At 43.0% G+C, this 22,994-nt stretch overlaps 1 protein-coding gene across 1 annotated transcript in view; it reads left to right on the forward strand.

The window, feature by feature from the left end:
* SLC9A9 (solute carrier family 9 member A9) overlaps positions 1-22,994 on the forward strand; it is a 572,969-nt gene that overhangs the window by 484,194 nt on the left and 65,781 nt on the right. The gene's annotated exons all lie outside the window — the stretch shown is intronic.

A 22,994-nucleotide genomic window follows, 5' to 3' on the forward strand; every position in this document is an offset into this window, starting at 1 on the left:
GAGCGGCAGCTCATTGACTTCATTCTAGTTGCGGAGGGCACAGCTCTCTGGCCCATGTGGGAATCGAACCAGCATCCCCATTTGCCCAGAGCTCGCGCTCTAACCAACTGAGCCACTGTCCACCCCTACAGTCATTTTTATATTACTAGCATTTGAGGATTATATTATCTAGCTTTGGAGAATTGTTTTGACAATATGTTCAAAGAGAAATAAGATAGAAAGACAAAATAATCTTTCAGGAGAGACGTGTGTGTGCCTTCACATGAGTGTGCATGCCACATATGCCCAAGCTTGAACTTGCACTTGACACCATACCCCTCCTAAGTTTTCAAACATCCCCAGTAGGAATTTCTATAGCAAGTTTTCAGTTTGCTTGGTCTTTTGAAATAAGGTGATATGTTATAGTAGCTACAGGTATATGTCTACAAGCATTGCTTACTTTTAACAACTTACTTAAGTTAATCTTGACAAATCTAATTCTTGGTAGCTGTTTGGCCTTGAAAACTATTTTATTCATGGGTGATGCTCTAGTTGCTACATAGATGCTGGCGTTGGGTGGGGTGTTTTGAATCTAAGGTAATTCAAAGATAAACAGTAATACATCGCAATAAACTTTACAAGTAGCCCCAAGAGGAGTCTTCCGGGTCAGTAAATTCTGATCAGGGACTGCTGGTCATGAGGAAGCAGAAGTCTTGCATTTATTTTGCTGAGAGTTTCCATACTAAGGGGTCAGCAAGCAGCTTCGAAGATGGTCAGCAAAGCACTCAGCTGTGCTTTGCTGTGAACGTTAAGTGTGAACATTAGAGTCCTCGTTTCCACACCCCTGAGGTGGCACGGTGCCGGGCCCTTCCATGGTCTGGCTTCCCACAGCACAGCTGTACGTCCAGAGGTGGGTTCCCAAGAATCAATGACACACAACCCCATGTAAGGGATTTGTCCTCATTTTATATTCAAAAGTTAATATTCTTTTTGTTAAGGCTAATCCCTTGAATGGGGTAAACTTCAGGCTCCATACAATCTGAATCCATTCGTGTCTGTGGGAGTAAGCATGATAGAGAAAATATGATAAATTTATGATTTTCCGTAATATTAAGTATTATAATATATCACATCCTTGTGAATGATTTCAATCACTAACACCATATAGCATCACTTTCTTTATTTGCTTATTGGAGTAGTTTTAGTAAAAGAATATATTTTCAAATTACTTAAGCAGCGTTTAAAAATTCCTTAAAATTAAAAAAGTTTAATTCTCAATTTGGTGTCTGAAGCTAATGTTACTTCTCTCCACATCTTTCCCCAATCATTTTGCACAGCTTTTCTTGCTCATAATACCATGGCAAGCAACTTGTCTCCTCCTGGAAGTTGTGTATCATAGATACCCAATAATGATTCTTCAGGATGTCCTTCAACACCTTTCACTCTCCGGTGTAAATTTGCATTGAACACCTGAGACCTAGAATGACCATCTTATCCCCTTTTGTTATTCAATCCAGTTATGAATTGATGATTGTTTTTAAATCCTACCCTGGATCCCGCCAAGATCCCCACACTGCATATCTTCAATGTCAGGCATTGGAGGCTCCCACACTGGTCCCATTGCAGGTGTACATTCTCATAACCCAACGTGCACAGGAACTAGGCACCTGTACGTCCTGTGCACCAAAAGGCCTGCAGAACAGCAACACTAAAGAAGAGTGAAAAATATCCTACTTAAAGAAAGTCATCTCCCGATCATACCAAATTAATTCTACCCTGAGAAACACCCAAAGAATTGTTTATATTCAATGTAAGTACCAAAAGACATTTGCACAGACTTTTCAACCTAAAAGATGATGAGAGGGATAGTCTTAATAATTTTGTTAAAGATTTCTTACAGAGTTTTCTTAGAATTAAGTATCCTTTTCAGCTTTAATTATTATTCTGCTACCAGCCAGAGCAGTACTTAGTACAGTAAGGGCATATAATTATTATGAATTGTGTCTGAGAAGGGATTAGTGCCCCCTTTCCAGCAGAAGTCTTGAAGAAGGTGCAGAGATCCCAGGGAAAGCTGCCATAGACCTGACCCGAAACCTCTTTGAAAGAGTCTCTTCAAAGACTGCACTAGATACAGAGAAGTTGAGATGCGGACCCATCTGGTTTTCCATCGAGAAACTCCAACCACTCATTAGGACCTATTTTCTCACCATGATAGTGGCAAGGCCTACCCCGATACCTGGCAGAGTGCAGGTGTTCTAGTAAATGTTTAGTAAATGCTGAGTCAGCAGGTAATCGAAAAAGTCCTTCAGGTAAGCAATAATAAAATCACTAATGGATTTCACCAAGACACTTGCTCTATTTCAGGTTGATGTTGGCCATTGTAGTTTGATATCTGCCTACTGTTTTATTTACTTATTTGCTTTTTACTTAATTGTTGTGGCTTGGTCTGGTGTGCACAGAATCTGGAAACTAAGTCTGTGTTAGGCTAGTCAAGCATGAAATTATAGTTTGTTGGCTGACCATGTGCAAGAGTGCCCAGGGGACTAAGCATGATATAATAGCACCGAGGTCTTCTAACATGAGTTTAATCACCCATGATTCCAAGTCACTTATTATTTTGGTTACAATGTCACAATGCAAAAGTTCTCACTTTAGGCCCTTAATGCTTTTGAGACTTTTCCTATGCATTAGTCTTTGACCGGGTTGCTTTATTTTTCCATGTCAGTTAACACCTTTTTGAGAGCTGTAATTGTATGTAGCACACCCCATAATTCAGACAGCACCATCCTTTTTACAGAAGCAATTGTCACTTCCAGAGTTATGTTAATAATTATAAGAAAACAATGAATTGAGCAATAGCTGTTAATGTGAATCTAATGATCAGAACTGAACACAGCCAACCTTGGCTTTGGAACAGGAAAGGAAGTCATCAGAGTAGATGTGACGTGGAGAAGTCAGGGGATACCTCAACAGTCTGCTCTTTTATTCACAACCATTGCTCATCAGGCACAGCAATAGTTTCCAATCATCTGGCAACATAATGTGATGCAAAGTCTGAAGAACATCAGTGAAAAGGATCTGAAGGTAATTTATTCAGGTTAGAATCAAAGTAGTATGTCAATGTAGAAGGAGGGAATGGGACATAAAGGGAGGTAGGAGGGAAAGGAATGCTGTGCACTGAGCGAGAATTAACCTGAAACTAAAACAGCGAAAATCCTCCCACAAGGACGGCTTGAGCCGAGTAGGTGAGCAAGAGAGCTGGAAGCTGCCCTTCTTTCCTCCAACCACTCAGCTCATATGCAGCTGTGCAAATTGTAATTAATTACAAAAATACGTGACAGCCAACGCATACTAGTGGTGAAGGAAGCTGAAGGTGACTGTCCCAGGAGCTGCGCGATGAAGCTCTACAGCAGGAGGGAAGATGGTGAGATAGAGCAAGGTGGAACTCCAGGGGACTCACAAACAATTGTGGACGATGATTGAGAGTGAAACCGTTGGTGGCAGATAGGGGCATAAGGAAGCCAAAATGTCATCCTTCAGGCCGTTGGTTGACACAGAGCCTTGTGTGGGAGGCAGCAAGATTTAAATTATGCAATCGGAAGGTTTCCAGCAGTCTCAACAACTCCTTGGCTATAATTCCAGCAATGCCAGACACAGAAGTGAACAAATTTTCAGATCATATAGCATTCTTCTATGCTATAACTTAAAGGTAGTCTGACATTGTGGAACTTAGAAGGGTTTTGTATTCAAAACACATGGGTTCAGACCCCTGTCTCTTTCAATTAATAACTGAGAGACTTGGACAAGTCACTTAACTTTTTCCAATCTCTGTTTTCTAATCTTCAAATTGGTATAAACTGTTGTCATAATACTGCCAAACCATACCCACATTCATCATTATTTTAATAACTTGACAGCCTAGACATACAATCTTCAGGTTGCATTAAATTGGTTTTTTTTAACATAAAGGTGATTGATTTGCCCTGGACCATTCTAATTTTTTCTCTGCCCAGCTGCTGGTGTGAGTGGAAGCAAGCACCTGTAAGGCTGTTACCTGGTTTGGGGTGCAGTCAAATGTGTCGTTATTTTTAAAGAACCATCTAAAAATATATGTGTGCATTTCCCAAGATCTGTACACACAATTTAGGCCAGGAATGAGTTAAATCAAAAACAAGTGATTAAGCAGAGCTAGTTGGCTCCCACCTGATCCCCTCCCACTCTCTACGGGATTCACAAAGGTGTTTTTTAAATAAACCACTGCCCTCTCTGCCTGTCAGGATTTTCAGTCTGACACACAAAAACACAAAGACAGAATCAGGCCCAAAATGTTTACGACGTCCTTCTTTTTGCCACACTTTTTGTGTAAACTGAAGTATTACAGAAAACAGGATTCCGTTTCATTTATAATGAAGCCTCTTAAGACATATTTAGGTAGAACTGGATTGACAACCACAATACTTTGACACTGCAGTCAGAATGAGAGCTCTTCTGTTTCTGGAAACTCTCCAGGACCACTACGACAGTGTAGCCAGTTTTCAGCCTGGGACAAGTATACATTCCATACCTCTCCAAATATACATGCATATCATATTTTTTTTTATTTAAAGAGACATTCACATGTGTCTCATATACAAAAGTCACTTAATTGGCATTCAAGGATGCCTTCTTGCTTCCTTCACCCTTTCCCTGAATGATAGAAAAGCAAAAAGCATGTGACTCTCCTTCACGGGATCAGGGCTGGCTTCATTCTGGCCCTGACAAGAAGTGTCAATGGGTTCTGACCTGCCAACAGAGAGGACACAGGTCTAAGAAGGAAGAGAAATGGGTGCGAGGCCAGGGTCACCATAGGCTGGGGATTCCTCTTCCTATTCTTTATTCCCCAAGAACCTTTATCAGGGCTTGTCAAGTTGCCTCTAAGGTAGTAGTTTGTAAACAGGGAAGCAGTTCAGAATCCCCTGGGGCATTGGTTAAAAATTCAGATCACTGGACCTCTCCCCAAAGATTCTGATTCAAACAGCCTGGGGGTAGGGCCAAGGGATCTGTATGTTTAACCAGTGTCCCAGGGATTCCACTATAGCAGGTCCACGGAAAAGCTTTGGGCAAGTCCAGAAGTCCTATGAAGACACTGCCCTGTCAGATTCAAAAAGAACCTGACCACTACTATGCCCACTGTACAGAAAAGAACACTGAGGCTCAAGGTCACAAAGCAAGTAAGCAGCCAAATTCGGTCATAAACCAAAAACTGTTAGATTCCAGAGTCTACACTTTCATCTACCATGAGATAGTCCCTCCAGTACAGTGGGTGACTAAGTCTTAACTCACTTCCTCTGCTGTGGCATCTATTATTTTAAAGTATGTCAGCTTCCAACAGCTCTCTGCTGATATATGCTGTTGAAATCTAGTAACCATGATTATTAAATCAGAAGCCTGACCTTTAAACCCATTTTAAGTCCATTGGCCATGGTATAAGGGCCTGCAGACAGATCCAGACCTCTCCTGAGAGTCAAGTTCCTAAGCTTTGTGACAACTCTTTTCTGCTATGTTCAGGCCACTTTTTCCAGACATGTACAGGAACAAAACTGAATTTCCAGATGATTAAAATTGAAAAAAATCCAATTGATTGACATATGCAAATGTTTTACCCAGAGATTTCTTATGTCTTGTGCAGGGCTCTTCACACCAATTGTAGCCTTTTCTTTTTTTCTCAAATATAAAATTAATAAAAGCAAAACTTCTCTGGTTGAAGATGGGATGAACATCCTAGAGCCTAAAGTCGAACCCTCTCTGCCACCCTCTTCTCTCCGTGACATCCACTGAGGTCCGTCTCATCCACCAAGGACTTTCAAGTCTCCACAGAACATGGATGGAAAGCCAAGGTTCTAGGGTCTCCTTCCAATAGTAAAAACAGCAGGTGCTAACGAAATACATAAGATTTTGTCAAGAGAGTAAGCCATAACAAAGAAATAAAATGCCCCTTACTTAGCTCCATTGCTAGTAATTAAAACAATCTGACAATCAAAGGTATTAGACTTGGAATTAGGAATTCTGCACTCTGTTGCGCATTCCACTGTTGGTGTGTTTCGTTATCAGGGCAAGCCATGGGGCTTACCTGGCTGCAGTAACATGCCCCTCCTCCAGCCCAACCTTCATAGACTGTCTGCCACCCAGGCCAGGAAGCAGGCTGCTGGCTTGTAGGTGAGATACAGGTTGAGTTAGACACAGAGCATGGGCATTGGCTATTATAGCTGCCTTAGTTGTGTAGAGAGATTCTAGAATTGAAGTTTCAGCCCAAGTAAGACCTTAGTGTTTCCTGTGAATCCTACTGCCACCTCTAGTTGCCTGCCGACTAGTTCTGAGACAATCCAGGTAATTAGGCAGCCACGGAGCATTGTTTAGTTGCTAAAAAACAATCAGTGAATCAAATCCAAGACATTTGCAAAAGGACATTTAAATGAGCCAAAGTGTTTCTTAATTTTAGAGGTTTCTTTGTACTGTTTGTTCACAGGAGCCACAAACCAGGTAAATATACCTAGTCAGGGTCAGCATGCGAAGTGCATACACTGGGAATTTGGGCCAACCAGGACACACAGTGGAAGCACAGGTAGGAATGACCTTGTTCTGACCCAGACAGAAATGCTCCTGTTCTCACCAGTCTTCCCCAAAAAGACTACAATAGGTGTAAAATCACCCATTTACTGGTCCAAAGGGCCAGCACAGCCTCCTTCACAGCAAGAGGTTTTACTTCCTAAAAGTGAACTTGATCATGGTCGAGACTGACAACACACTCCCCAACTGCCCTGTTTCTTCTAATATGTTTCCTGTGTTTCGCGTGTGATTTAAATAAAAGATCTAAAAGTAACATGGAGGAGTAAGAAGAATCTAACTTTTGGCATCAGATTGCCCCAGGATTAAGCAAGTTAATAAGGACTCTGAGACTTGGTTATCTCAGCCATAAATTGGGGATAATACATCCATATTACAAGGTGGGGGGTTAAATGAAACGATGTATCGATAAATCAGCAGATGTATATAGGCCGCCAAGACAGCATGACCATTATTAATGTGCTGTCTGAGTCAAGACCAAACAGTGGCAAATCCTTTCCCATCTTCCCCAAGTCATCTTCTCTCCTTTCCTTGAAGGAGGATAACACCTCTTCTGTTAATAAATGTTCTCATTAACTAATACCTAGAAGTGGATCTCAATGCCTGGGCATACATGAATCTTGGGCTCACTGGGCTAGGGTGGGGCCTAAGCAGATCTAAGAGATTTTTAACAAGCACCCAAGTATTTTAGTGCACACCCAGATTAAGAACAAATGGCTTCAATTGTCAAATAGTTCAGTATTAGTTTTCCTGATTCAAGATTCTCCCCCCTCCAATCCATTCTCTAGTGCATTAGTGAAACAGTCTTCCCAACAATCAAATTTGACCTTGTCACTCCTATATTTAAAAACCTTAGTTAGCTTCCTTTCCTGTAGCAAAGATTGTAAATATACTTACTTCTCTTAAATAGCAGTTCCAGTAAGTTGGTGGTGACTTCCTAAAGATCTGTGTAGACGAGTCCAGGGTTGGCCTGGGCTCAGCAGGAAAGAACACCATTCATGGCAGACTGGGGACATCTGCCATGAGGACAGAAAGGGGAGAGCTCTGGGATTTCCCATTCCTGGTAAATGGAATAAAGCTAAAGCTCTAACATGACACAGAAGATCTTGCACAGGTTATTTCTAGCTGCATTTCCTGCCTATGAAGCCACAAGCTATACCCACAATTACTTCTTTTCTTCTTTTCCTCTCAAGCATGAATCCTTAACTCCAGGATTTACTCATGCTGGTTCTTTCCCAGAAATGGCCTTGCCCTTCTTTCCCCCACCCGTAATTCCTTAATCCATCTTCAAGATTCAGGATGAATGTCACCTCATCCGGGAGAATTCCTATGACTATACCAGATAAAATTAGTCTCTCTCTGCACCTCTATGCTTGTGAAGCATTTTTTCCCTATCTTTATAACTGCCTTTGTCATAATACCATATGGTAATTTACACTATGTTTACATATTCCAGTCCCTAATATACAATGCACATCATTCATGCTCCATAAATGTTGATGGATGAATGAATTAATAAACAAATGAATGAAATCCTTGGCAGCAGATACCATCGCTCACTCATTTTTTGGTTTCCCAACGCCCAGCTAGTAACTGATGCATAGTAGGAATTCAGAAGTCTGCTGAGTGACTGAGTCCGTGTCTACAGGCTCTGCTGCCATCCATATGGCACAGTGAACTGGGCTCATTCTGAGTCACAAATCACAATCTGCCAGAAAACTTCCATCTGGAGAGATCACTCCCCACAGCACCTTTTCCTTTCAGTCTTTAGGCCTGTTTTGTTCCTTATTCAACAGGAAATAACTGAATGCTAGCACTGACTCAAAAATAACTCAGAAAGCTATAAAAATTGTAAAAGGTCTATTAATAATATTGTGCAGGATAGTTAATGGCAGCCCTACAGAGTGCCGTGCATCTAATTCTCGGGGTCTCTTTCTGCATGTCTGTTACACATGCTCTTCTTCCCCATGTGGTCAGCAGCCCACCAGCCCCTCACCACCCCGCCGCATGCAACCCAGCCCTGCTGCATGCTCAGAGCAGCAGACCTGACAGGCTGTCCACGTATGATCGGGATTATCCCTAATCAGTTAGTGTGAAGAAGAAACAGTGCATCCCTCCTTCTCACCCTATCCCACCTGAAACATCAGTGCCGGACTCTCTACTAACTAAAGATGAAATTCTGCACCCCCCAAATTTTTTATAAGCACAACAACTCTGAGATACAGAGTTAAATTTTCATGATTGCTTGTGGTTTACTCATTTAAATCAGCATGACTACAGAGCAGAAACTCTTTGGGCTCCATGCATAAGTGGAATATCTAATATAGAATTACATGACAATGAAATATGCATTAACGCAGGCCTCATAAAGTGCTTTTCATGTTCTGCGGGCATTCAAAAGTTGAAAATGCTTATAATCTTATTTTAGTTGCTGCTCGAATGATGATACATCAGGTTAATATGTTTAATTAAAAGTCACACTTGAAACATTCAAAGGGATAATTTGCTGTTGATGTTTATTATAACAAGACAATGGGATACGTCACTCCTGCTAGGAACAGAAGGAATTATTTTATGATTTTCAGGAAACACTGTATGCTTGACACCCAAGAAAATGCAACTAACCACACCCTAAAATATTTGCCATTAATAACAAATTAATATCGCAAAATAATATCTAAACCACTTAACTGTCTACTTTTAGATGAAGATTAATGAGAAAGAGATATTTCCAGGTGCCATTTATTCCGAATTCAGGTCTGATGAGGTGACTGTTAGGCACATTCCTCAGAAAAGGACAATGACTGTCCCTTTCAGCTTCGTCCCCACGTCCCCACGTTGAATGTGAGATTTGAAGCGAATACACTCCACCCCCTACCACTTGGCACGGAACTGAAAATAAAACGAGCTCACTCCAGTCACAAACATCTTGCCTCCTATTTACAAAACGTTATCCTTTTGTTCTCCTGCCCTGAGTCTGTGTTGGTTTACAGTGCAGGTGGGCCATCCTCGGCTCATGCTAGTCCTACTGGGGTCCTGGCCTGGGATCAGGGGGCAAACGTTTGCCTCTCTCCCCTTTCCCCTTCCCTCCATCCTCCTCCTTCCCCTTCCCTCCCCTTCCCTTTCTCTCCTCTCCCGGGGTCAATACTTGGCCAAATTTTGCTTTCCAGAAATTGCGCCTCCAGCATTTTTTAAAGTATTTTGAAGGCTCTGTCTCAGGATGTCCTCTGAATTACTCTCCCTCCCATGTCATGAAATGAAAACAGTCAGGCGTGCAGGGAGCACAGGTGAGGAAGAAAAGCTGGGGGGATGTGGGCGCCTGAGGCAGAGCAGGGGCTGTGCCCAGGAACTGGAACGGGCTCCATGCCTGCCTCCAGGACCCCGCAGACCCTAGGAGGACAGGACAGGGAGTCTGAAAAGGGGTACGACTGGGCAGCCGGGCAGACGAAGGGAACGGAAATGGAGCGCCCACGTGCGAGAGGATAGGGCATCTAGTCCACCCAGAACCACTAGGCTGGTGGAGCACCTGGGCCAGTTCTGCCACCTGGCAAGCGCACTGCTGGCCGAGGTGGGGCGCACCTTCCGGATCAGTGCGGGATCTGGGGAGCCCAGCGTCACCAGTATGACCCACCCCGCCGAACCCATAACTTGGTGGGAAATCAACATTGTTTTGCTAATCAGTGATTTCAATTTTCATATCAATAGAGATCCGTTGCTACCAACAGAGGGGAGGAACTTTTACACTGTCCACATGTTATTTATTTTTCATTTTGGCTGACTTGTTGCTCCTGGCTCTACTGAGTACCCTGTTCCACCTTTGGACTCAGGCTCTCATCTTTTTTCTGTAAGCACCCATCAGCTCTCTTACTGCCACCTCCACACCCAACACACACACACACACACACACAGGTACACCCCTGCAAGGGATAATAAACTACCACATCCCTAAGGCTGCCCTGAATAACAGACATCCATATACCCACAGGATTTGTGAGCATTATGGAGCAATATGTTGTTGGGGTTATGGCTGCACTGAGGCTCAGAAACAGCCCCTTGCCCTTAAGCTGGATTCTTGAAAGCAGCTGTTTGCCTTCCTGACCCTTTTAGAACAAGGCCACATGCAAAGGTCAACTTTGTGGAAAATCCGGGGTCCACATCAGATAATAAGGTTATGTTGAATTCAGGGCTCTTTAACAAGATCCTTAAATCGGTCAAATGGGGTCAAGCAAAGTTGATACAGAATATTAAACAGCACAAAACACTCATCATTGCAGGCAGGCAAGAACAGCATTCCAGAGAGGAAAATTTAAGTACGGTTGTAACAGTCCTTGGGGCCCATAACAAACAGGGTGTTGAGGGAGTGGATAAAGCTACTGAGAGAACAACACAAATATCCTCCAGCAGCTACAGCTACTTGGGGTAGAAACAGGAGCAGCATTATGTACAACATGTGGAGGAACCGGGGAAGTTCCAGCAAATGACCCTCTGGGTCCAAGAGAGACAAAATTACTTCCAGGTGGACTTGGAAGTTCTGACAAAAGAGATCCCAGGGAGCTGTGCTTTGAACACTGTGTAGGGTTTTGAGTCAAGGAGATGAAAGAAGGGGAATGTGTCCAATTTGATCACAGGCACCTACACTCCAGTGTTACATCAACATGCCATTAAGATGGCAGGAGGACTTCAAGTGCTTCTTTATGGTTCATTGTTGCTGTATTTGCAGGCTTCTCACAATAGTTCAGTGAAACAATGTCATCAACTATCTTAAAACCAAAGAGATTATAAACTACTTTGTGTTTTGTGTTTTTTTTTTTTTTTTTTATTACTAGACTTACTTTTTAGGGCAGTTTTAGATTTACAGAATTTTGAGCAGAAAGTACAGAGTTCCTATATACTCCATGTCTCTCTGCACAATTTCTCCTAGTAACACTTCCCAGTTTGGTTTCATTTAATAAACTAATATTGATATATTATTGTTAACTAAAGGCTTTGGTTTACATTGGGGTTCACTCTTGGCATTGTACATTTTATGGGTTTTTACTAATATGTAACGATGTGTGTCCACCATTACGGTATCTCAGATAATAGTAATTTTTTTAAAGAAAGCTAAGATTCCGATTTCTAGATACTCTGTATTCTTGACTAAAACCCATGAAGGCAGGAAAAACAGACAGTACTTATACATGCAACAGAAATGGCTGCATAGAAAACTTACCCTGTTGACATACATTGTAAGCAGGGAGAGAGGAGCCTTTGAAACTTTCTTTTCATAGTAAGAATATCTTATCCAGATTTGCAACTTTTAGTTTGGTGCTCAAAGTTTAGAACAAATTTGGAAAAATTGGCATTACTTCTCATAAAAGTTACTGTATGTACTTGATTTTTCCCGTAGATAACTGGTTAATCTAGTTACTACCACATTCTGGAATGGTGTGTAAACACCAAAATTTTGAGGTCAGAACACCTTGTATTACATTCATAGTGTTACCCCCAAGTACAAGGAACAGGAAAGATGCTACAGGATATTTCTATATCTCTGTTAGGTGGCCATAAATGGAAGATGTTTGTGGAAGGACTAAGAATACAAACTGGAGGAAGGTAGGGGCTGGGGGGAGGAGCAGAAGAAAATATTTGTAAATTCAAAAGATAGCAAATGAGAAAAGCCTCAGAGCACAAGAAATGGAATCAATCTACTAGTAATAATAAGAGGAGATGGAAAAAGCAAAACAGACAAAAGCTATGTCTCCTTTTCTTCTTGAATGATAATTAATATTTGTTCCATATGGTACTATGTTAATGGACTTCTCCTTTTTGCATTGTCTGATCCAGTTTCTAAGTTGTTTCTCCCCCACATTTAACAGGCAAATTCCTTTACCGTTTATCCACTCCACTCTACCGCACGCCCACAAATCTACTTTTATAGATTTTTTTGTATTTAATTGTAGAAAAGAGGAGGTTTAGCTCTTACTTGAATTTGTCATTTGCCATTTTTGGAGAATTTAGACTTCCTTCCTCTTTCTTTCCTGTCTGAAAGAGCTTCTACAAGCGAATTGTAGTTGAAATTCTGGAGGAATATGTTTCCAGCTCCCCACTGTACTCTCAGAGTATTTGAAAGGACCATTTCTGAGCTTTTTTGACTGCAATTATATTTAAAGAATTATTTCTGAATGTGTGTCTTCTGACAGATTCAAGGAGATCATTACTGCTGAGAAAAAAATTACTTATTTCACCGTAGGATCGATGAGTGGCCTCTATCACCATTTGTAAGAACTATGAGCACAAGGCAAGAGAAAATGGCCCCTGCTAGAGAGACATATGTGACCATTGATTTTAAGTGGACAAAGATATAACAAACCCATTAATTCTACAGTTGTTTATTTAGTGCTCACTGCGCTAGGCGTGGGATAGAAGACATTGCCCCTGTTACACAGCTTCCAGTCTGATAATCTAGTGAGAGACAAAAACAAAGATCAAATTAAACAAGTGGAATAATTACAGTTGGTCATCGTTCACCATGATGAAGAGTGACCACTGAGCGAAGAAGCAACCTTAGAGAAGGCAGTCAGTCAGGAAAGGGCTTTCTGACACTGAAAATGAGAAGGAGCCAGTCTACTGAGCAGCTGAGAGAAGACGGTTCCAGGCAGAATGACCAGCGCATGTAAAGGCCTGACTGACAGGGAAGAGCTGAGTGTGTTTAAGACACACAAAAGCAGTCAGGGTGGTTGAAGTGTGTCGAGGGAGAGAATGGCTGAGGCGGCAGCTCCAAGGGAAAGCCAGTGAGCAGGACAGATCACGCTGGTCCTGTTGTCCAGCTGAGGCATGCAGACTTTATTCTAAGTGAAGTAGGCATCCACCGAAGGGTTTTAAACAGGGGAATAATGTGACCTAGTTTACTGTTTTACAAGTCACTCTGGTTGTGCTGTGGAGAATTGTCAGAAAGTGAGGCCAGTTAGGAGGCTATTGCATTCGTGCAGGGAAGAGACAATGCTGGCCTGGCTGCAAGGAGTCCCGGTGCCTTGAGATCTAGTCTGGAAGTAGAATCACGGAACTTTCACGCATTCGGTGTGGGGAGTAGTGTGAGGGAAAGGAGAAATCAAGACTGACTCCCAGGTCTCTGACTCGAGCAACCATGTGAATGGTGGTGCCAGTTACAGTTAGGGATGACTGGGTGAGGGAAGGGAGGACTCAGGAATTCAGTGTTAGACATGGTGTGTGTGTGTGTGTGTGTGTGTGTGTGTGTGTGTCCGCGCGCACGATTTGTTAAACTCTAGATGTTATTTAAAGCCACGGATGAGCTCACCTAGAGACACAGTGTTTGGGGGCAGACCCTCCAGGAAAACCAGTATTTAGACCTAGTTAGAAGGATGGGAGTCTACAAAGAAGTGAAAAGAAGACTGAAAAGAAGAGGCCCGTGAGTAAGGGGGAAGTCAGGGGATTTCGGGGTCCTCAGAACTCAGGTAGGACAATGTGTGGAGAAGAATGGCCACTGCCAGGGACTGAGTGACACAGATAAGAGTCCTTTGCAGTTGGCAACACAGAGGTCATTGGTTGACCTTGACAAAAGCAAATTCAGTGGGGTGGCAGGAGCAAAAGCTAGATGGGAATAGATTCAAGAGTCAACAGAAATGAGGAAGTACAGCTAGTGAGCATAAATTAAGTCTTTTGAGTTCTTGAGTTGTAAAAGGAAGCAAAGAAATGAGGCAAAATGTGGAGGAGAGTTAAATGTGGGAGATACTACATCATGATAGAAATGATTTAGTAGGGAAGGAGACAGCAGGGATGCAGAGTGAATTAAATGGACTCCCTGAAAAGGAGTCAGAGGATAGGATCCAGATCCCATGAGGAGGCACTGGCCTTTGCGGGGGCCAAGCAAACATACAGAAGAAAGGAGCAGAGCGGGAGCATGCAGGCCAGACAGGTGGGATTGGATGGGGGCGAGATGAGGCGGTTCCCATCATGACACCTGATGGCTTGTCTTTATTTTCAATGGAGTATGTGGCAAGGTCATCAGCTGACAATGGGGACAGAACAGGAAGCTAGAGAAGAGAAAGGCAAGTCCTGTCAGGGAGGAAAAGTAACTCTTCTTAACAACACAGTTAGGGTCACCTGGCAGGGTTGAGGACCCAGTTGAGGTTTGTTACCACAACTCAGCTGGGTGATTTTCTCCATTGCTGTCTAGAGAGAGGATGCTCACTTTCTCCAGAAGGAGTCCTTTCAACTCCCAAGAAATGTGCCCTGTTCAGGTGCTGACACAGGTAACTTCGGAAATGCCTACCAGGACTAGAGGCTTTCTGTGAAATGAAACCCAGACACTACACAGTGCCTGGGAACAAGGGATTCCCAAAAAGTGCTGACAGAGGATGAAATGGACATAGGAATGTCTTCTAACTTCCCCATCCACTTCAAAGTACTCATTTCTCCAACAATTAGGTCCAAAGGTAGTCAAAACCTGCTTTCACTGAACATCCAAGATCTATATGATTTTTTTCTTTCCATTATTGCTAACAACTTTTTATTGACTTTCCCATGGATATTCACCCATAACCAAATGTACAAAGTGCTCACAGAGCCGTTGCATGAATAGAAAACCAGTACCAAGAGGCATTGGAGCTTCAACCATAAGAAAACAGAGTCATCCCTCCTTAAGCAATACATTCAGCGGGGGCATATTATGATATATAAGGCCCAATGGGGACATGTCTGTGCATTTCAGAAAATCCATAAGGGATGGCTGCCACACCCCTCCATGTTTGCCTGAACTGACTCTACAGGCAGAAGCCAGTCTGCAGGATTCTCTTAAATAGTTGCTCGCAAGGCATGAAGAGACAGTCCATAACTGCCCATTCTGATGCTGCTGCTGACAGCGCTGACTGGCGTGAGGCCATGGGCTTCCAAAGATTTGAAACCCCCAGAGCCCTAGGGGACACTGTATCCTGTGGAACTAGCCAAGGCATTCCAGAAGTCACTGTGTTCTCAGCGGTTCCTGCCCACATCATCCTCACCCTTAGCAGGGTTAAGGAAGCCTTTCATCCTAACTGGCACAGGTGGCTTTAGGCTAGGGCCGTGGCCTTGGGTGTCTGCAGTCAGAGACAGGAAATGCCAAAAGGACAGGTGGGCTGACCCTGCCAGAGCAAACCCCATCTGACAGTAAGGTGTGTCCGACCTGAGGCCAAGGGTAAGGCTTTGGCTATGGAGGGTGAGGAAATGAAAGACATTCTTGACTATTTTCCACAGATCTACTGACAAATACTTACCAAGGCCAGTATTTCAGGCATTTCCTGGGACTCAGAGCTCTCATTGCTTAAGCACTGTGCTGGGGAATTTTACATGCATTTTCCTATCCTAATTTTGCACAAACGGGATTTTACTGGTGAAAAGAATCTGGGGTTGAAGGACATTAAGTGACATGGTGACATGACCAGTGAGGACACATTCAACCTGGGCCCCCTCAGAGTGGCCACAGAACTGTCCTTATCACTGTGAAAGGTGAAGTGGAAGCTTTTCAACTTTTTTTTTTTTTCCTGGTCACTGAGAAGAGACAAAAACACATTAAAAAAAAGAAAATAGCAGGCCATGCATACTCTGACCAAGCAGAGTAAAGGATCAAGGGAATTTCTGCATATTTTCCATAGAAGGATTTTGATGAAGGAAGTGATACTGTTTGAAGATGAAGCTGAGAGTAGTGGACAAGGTGGGAAAGCAGCTTTGGAGACGCCTCGAGAGACTCAGTGCAGATGAATGGAGAAGCAGCTACTACTCCCTCAGCAGCCACATTTCATTTACGCTCTGCTCTCTCAGCCCAAACAGGCAGAGGTTGCTTCCCAGGTTGGAGGGACTCTCCTGATGGGGCCACACCCTTGTAAGAGGAGGGTCCCTAACTGTGGTTGAAACTCAGGTTGGTCCAACTGCAGAGTTTTCCCACTGGGCTGTGTTGTTGGGCTTCAGAGGCCTGAAGAGGCCGTGGAGATGAAAGGAAGGCTCACCTGGTGCCTGGGGAGTGTGCCCCTAACCCCATGGTGTCCCCACTTGTCCAGTAGGTCTTCAGGGAAAGCTGATGCTGCCCCCTCCCCATCTTAGCCCTCTCCCAGGAGAGCAGGAGTTTTTACGGAATTATGTACATAAAGGGAAAAGTCCAGTGAGATCCACTGAGAGGTCGGGGCTCCTCCATTGTCTTCCCGAAAGCCAGAGGGGGACTCCATCACCCACCCACCCCACCCACCCTCCTGAGAAGTCAGTGGATCAAGCAGCTTCCCCAAGCTGAGATGTGGGAGGAGAAGACCCACCCAGAACCGAGCAGGGAGTCCTCACAGGAGATCCAGGGCCTAACGTGAGTATCCAGATGTTGTGAGTATGTTCACCTGTCTGGGGAGAGACTCTGTAACCTCATCAGACCCTCAAAGGGCCTGCCACCCAAACAAGCCTAAGAACTACTGCTCTAAGTAAGGAGAGTCTTCCTAAGGAGCTAAAAATTAGAATAAAAATGATTGATGTTTCAAAAACATTTTAATTGAATTTTTAAATATTGCTTAGTTACAAGAAGGCATACATAATACTTCAGAGCAATGGATGTACCATTTCAGCTGACTCTTTGGGCCTTCGTGATTATAATTAACATGAGGGAAAATGTCCTAAAGCAGGACTGACACACAGAACCCAGTGTCCATAGCAGACCCCTTGGTCTCACTGGAAACAGAATCACGATCACACAATGTAAAAACTTGGCGCTCCAAAATGAAGGGTAGCCAATTAATAAATAGCTGCTCTTATCAGTGCCAGTGACCATGCCACATGAAGTCAACATGGGCAGAAATGCCTCCTGGAATGTGAAGGCCGTCAGGTGGCCACAGTCAAAGACCACACAGACCAGCAAGGACCCAAGGGCTCCTTGGCACAGAGGGAAGGCCTCAGTAAATTCCACACACTTCCCTCTCTCCCTATCCATACCTGTCACCACTGTGACAAATCTGCTGCGAATAAAAAGACACTGCCTTGTTTCGCAATGGAGGCCAGAAGTAAACAGAGCTCCAAGCAGTAGTGAGGAGGGTTTCCCATCTCATTCCCCAGAAGGTCTCTTGTTGATCTGTAACAACCTTCACGTATTAGTTTCCTAGGGTCGTTGAAACAAAGTACCACAGAGTGGGTGGTTTAAAACAACAGAAACTTACTCTCTCACAGTTCTGGAGGCCAGATGGTTGAAACCAAAGCGTCAGCAGGGCCATGTTGCCTCCAGAGACTACATGGAAGGATCCCTCTTGCCTCTTCTAGTTTCTGGTGACTGCTGTCAGGCATTCCTTGGCTTGTAGATGCTTCACTCCAACTCTGCCTCCAGCGCTTCACATCATTTTCTTCCCTGTGTATCTATGTCTCTGTGTACACATCTCCTTCTTCTTACAGACATCAGTCATTGGATTAGAGCTCCCTTCTACTCCAGTATGACTCCTTCTTAACTCGATGGCAACTGCAAAGACCCTATACCAGTAAGGGCACATTCACAAGTGCCAGGGGTTAGGACTTGAATATATCAACCACAGCACTTCAGCCATGGAAATTCCCTCTTCTAAACAGGAGTTTGTTGTCATTGGAATGGTAACGTATAGAGGATCGGCAGGAATTCATTCAAGCAATATTTATTGAGCAGCTCCTATGCGCCAGGCCAGTCCCAGGGAGTGAGGATACCATCGTAAATAAGACAGACAAGGCACCTGCCCCCATGGAGCTCACAGTGCCCTGGAGGGAGACAGTATGAACCAGCAAACCAGCAAACAGCTTCAGGGAGTGGTGCAAACTACCATCCTAGCTGCTCCAAACTGGCCATCCAGGTGGCAGAGAACTAAGTGGATATCCTATGGGCTAATAGCTGTGTTTATAGGTCACAAAGATCTTGAAGCAATGGACACAGGTGACAGCATCAGCCCATACAATGTACCAGGGAAGCAAGGGACAACAGGACCACCAGCCCACTTCAGAGTTAGGAAAATAGGAACACCTCCTCTCTCTCCACCATTTTGCTGCCATTTTGTCCTGTTAATTCTGCAGCTTTTAAATTTTGCAAGGTTTTACATTTCAATTTCAGCAGAAATCCTTAGTGGCTTGTCACCATTGCTACTTAGCTTTCCCCCCAGTACATCTATCTTTTAGGAATTTGTGACTTGCAACAGACTGCAAATGTCAGCTGGGGGAAAAGATAAATGATAATAATACACTGGGAGCTGTGGCCTCTTTGCTAATTCACAGAACTGTTTCCAGAAAAACACTGCCTACTAATTAAACAAACCCCTTTCTTCTGACAGATGAAAACATGGGGAAGGTTTTATCCGGTCAGATGGAGAGGAGCCACTGCCCTACAAGGTGGCCTCTTTTTCTAAGGGAATTGACTTCTCAGGAACAGCAGTAAAACGCTTTTACAGTAGGTAGAGCTCTGATTTTCAAAGCACTTCACAAACATTAACTAATTAATATACCTACCTCCTGTGGGTAGGTATCATTCGTTAGCTACTGTTCACAGGTGGGAAACAGGAAGCGACAGGCAAGGTCAATAGGAAACTGAGGGATACCCCCAGGAGAGAACCAAGGAAGTTTCACCCTAGGCTGCCCAGAATCTCCCTTGGGGACCATAGTCTCTCCTTTGCATTCATTCTCAAACTACTATTGAAAGACTTTCTTCATCAACTCAGGTTCCAGGGACAAGGCTTCCAGCGTGCTTAGTCATTGATCGGGTCTGCAATGAGTGTGCTTTCATATTATTAGGTGCTACCTCAAGAGGTTAAATTTGTGGCAATTTCCATTATCTTTACAAAGTGGGTAAATGTTGTTTTTTTGACAGTTATTTTTTTTTTAAATCAAAGTTATTTATTATGAGAAATCAAAGTCAAGATAAGAGACCTTCCCAGAGACCCAGAGCTAGTGAAATGTGACATCAGAAGACAACCCAACCGCAGCCTATCCTACCAAGTCCTTTATTTAGCGGCATCACAATCTGTGCTTTCTCTGCCACTGCGCCACTTCTTTCTTCATTTCACCAGTCTCTCTCTAGCAAGGCCAAGCTCAAGTCCGTCTCTCTCAAGAAGCCTTCAAGTCACATTACCATCTATGGTCTCTAACTCCCTTTGCCCTACCTCTGTCCCACGCAACTGGTCTCAAGGAGCCTAGCAACAATGACATTTGTGTAGACAGGGTTTTTTGTGTTGTTTTTTTTTTAATATAATTTTATTAGTTTCAGGTGCACAAGACAAAGCAAAACTTAGATGTTTATCATTTATATCCCTCACACTGTGTGAACCCCTTTCCCCCTATCCACTATCCCTCTGACCTCGCACAGAGCCAATATATTTCCACTGTCTCTATTCCTAATGCTGTACTCCGCTTCTTGTAACAATATACATACAAATATATAAATATATAAATATATAAATATATAAATATATAAATATATATATATATATATATATATATATATATATATATATATATATAATTATAGTTGGCATTCAGTATTGTTCAGCTTCAGGTGTACAGTGCAGAGATCAGGCATCTACATCATCCCTGAGGTGGTCTCCCAAATGGGACACATGTCCATCAGATACCCTACAACATCTTTACATTATTGATTACGTTCCCCAAATTAATTTTCAAAACCCCGTGGCCATCTTGTGATTAACGACTATTTTCTAAACCTCTCACCTTCCCCTTATCCCCACCCCCCCACCCCCGCCCCTCTAGTAACCCTCAGTTTTTCCTCTCTGTCTCCAAAGCTGTTTCTGATTAGTTCATTCACTTATTCTTTTCTTTAGACAGGGGGTCTTATACCATATCCTCAGGGAGTCAACAGAACTGGCTATCGCAGGCAGAGTAAAGACTAGGAATGGAAACTGAGAACACACCCCTTGTCAGAGACATGGTGGGGACTCTGGCAAGGTCAGACAGCCATTTGTGACTGATGGGTTGTTTTGTTTTATTTGGTTCTGTGCAGGCTCCTGGATGGTTGACTATTGCACTTCCTGGCTAATTGTGAGGACTGTATGTAGTTACAAGTTCTGCTTTACTGAGCCATGTATTCTGAACAAGCAAGTCATTTTTCTTCTTCATGTTTATTTTCTCATGAGAAAAATACACCTAATAACATTTCTCTCATATTTACTCCACAGGGTTAATTGAATGTTGCTTTGAGTTCCTCTAAGAAATAACACAAAAATGCCTGCTTATCTTTATTTTAAAGATCGCAGTCACGATAGTTTCTTCCTAATACAGTTTTAATTTATTTCTCATCTTCCCTTTGAAATAGCACAGACTTGATTTGTTGAAAGAAGGCTGAGATGCATTTAGGAACACTTATTAGCCAATGGTGAAACAATCTTAGGTATAGTTTTTGAAAATAGATTGTCTGAGAAAAGGTAAAAATAAAGATTACTGTGTACCATATCAACATCCAGCCCCACGGCTGGTGGTTGTAACAATCGTCTAGAAATCCTATTGGATGGCAAAGGCCTATAAAGAGATTAGGATGGGTAGAGAAGGAAGAAAATGGAACACAGAACTTTTCAAAGCTTTAGAAATAAATAATGAGTTCTATAGACATTGCTTTAGAAAGAAAGGAAGGAAGGAAGGAAGGAAGGAAGGAAGGAAGGAAGGAAGGAAGAAAGAAAGAAAGAAAGAAAGAAAGAAAGAAAGAAAGAAAGAAAGAAAGAAAGAAAGAAAGAAAGAAAGAAAGAAAGAAAATAGATATCTGTTTTCCCCAGTGCCCAGAGTGTCTACATCTTGAAAACACACTGGTGGGAAGTGTGGTTCACCAAACCTCATCTGTCAGCCCACCTAAGGGTTTCATACACCCTCCTGCTGGTGTGGGAATCAGGAGGATTTGGACTAAGGAAGATCTTTTTTTTTTTTAATTAAAGTTTATTGGAGTGACAATTGTTAGTAAAGTTACATAGATTTCAGGTGTACAATTCTGTAGTATATCTGAAAACATTTATCCATAAAGACATGTGTGCTCCAATGTTCATTGCAGCTTTATTTAAGGAATATCTCTTAATCTTGGTACCACTGAGATGTCCAGTCTGAGAGAAAAGCGAGGAAAAGATGAGCTGGGAGTTCTCCCTGGTATGTGCTCCAAAAGAGCCTCACTGCTCTACGGGAGCCTAGCTCTGAGGAAGGCTGCCCAGTAGTGCCCACCATGTTTCCATTTCGCCAGGAGCCCGATGCCTGGCTGGACAGAGGGAGCTGGCAAACTCCTGCCTCATTTCTCTTCTCCTCTAGAGGCAAACAATTAGAAACAATTAGTGCCTTTAATCACTGAGGGGTCTGCAGTAGGTTGGTTATTTGAGGGAAGACTGTTTGTTTTTTCTTGGAAGAGATCTGTGGGAGAGATTTGTCTGTGTTAGTAATGATGGTTAACACTTACCAAGTGCTGGCTACATTTCGGGCCCTGTTCCTAGCACTCTGCAAGTATTTAATTATTTAACCTTCACCACAATCCTAGGATCAGGACTAAGATTGAATTCTGCACCCATTGCTGAGCATTTGTGTGATACTGTGCCCATGCAAGCTACTTGACCTCTCTGAGCCTCAGTTTGTTGGTCTATGAAATAGAACTAAGGATTGCTTCTTCTTGGGACGGTTGGGAGAATTAATGCGGTAACACTTATAAAGTATTTTTAAGTGCTTAATATGAATTTTCTCTCAGTAGTGTTAATATCACCTTTCTCTACGCCTTCCCTGGAATGTCCATTCCATCCTGCTGATTCCATTGGGCTGGTTTTCCCCACTGACTTATTTTTGGTCCATGTCCTATGGTGAGGGTTTTGCCAAATGTCCAGAGCGCATGACTTCATATTTATATGTCATATGACTTCATATTTATATGGTATGGGATCAACCCAGTGTTTTCTAAATATCATTGTGGTATGGAGGTCAGTACAGTCTTAAAGGCAGAGTTCTAGGGCAATTAAATGCACGGAATATCCTGTGCTTGGCACTTTGTTGCATACCAGCTCTTCTGCAATGGACGAGAGGTCCTCCTGCTTCCAAGTGTGGTAATAACTGACAGTACTATGTGTTCCCAGAGATTGCAATCCAGCCCCTCTCAGAATACTGAGCACAGGAAGTGAAGTTGCCTGTTTACTTTCTGTCTCTCACTAGAATAGGAGCAAGGACTATGTCACAATTATGGTTATATTCCCATGGGCTAGCAAACTCCTTGGCCTGCAGTAATTATACATTGTAAATGTTGGGTGAATTTATCAATAAAGTGAAATAAAGCTGGCCACCCCCTTTTCCCATGTGGCCATATTTGTGATCTATGAGTGGCAAGTGGTTTTCAATGTCTAAAGTTTGGGGGAATGTGTTCACCTGTGCAATTTCAGCAATGCATCATTTCCTCCTCATAGCTGAGCTTCAAACCCTCCACTCCCCATTCCCAG

This window comes from Rhinolophus sinicus, chromosome 17 (genome assembly GCF_057876585.1).
Source record: "Rhinolophus sinicus isolate RSI-liver-muscle chromosome 17, RSI-T2T, whole genome shotgun sequence".
In the NCBI taxonomy this organism is placed as follows: Eukaryota; Metazoa; Chordata; class Mammalia; order Chiroptera; family Rhinolophidae; genus Rhinolophus; species Rhinolophus sinicus.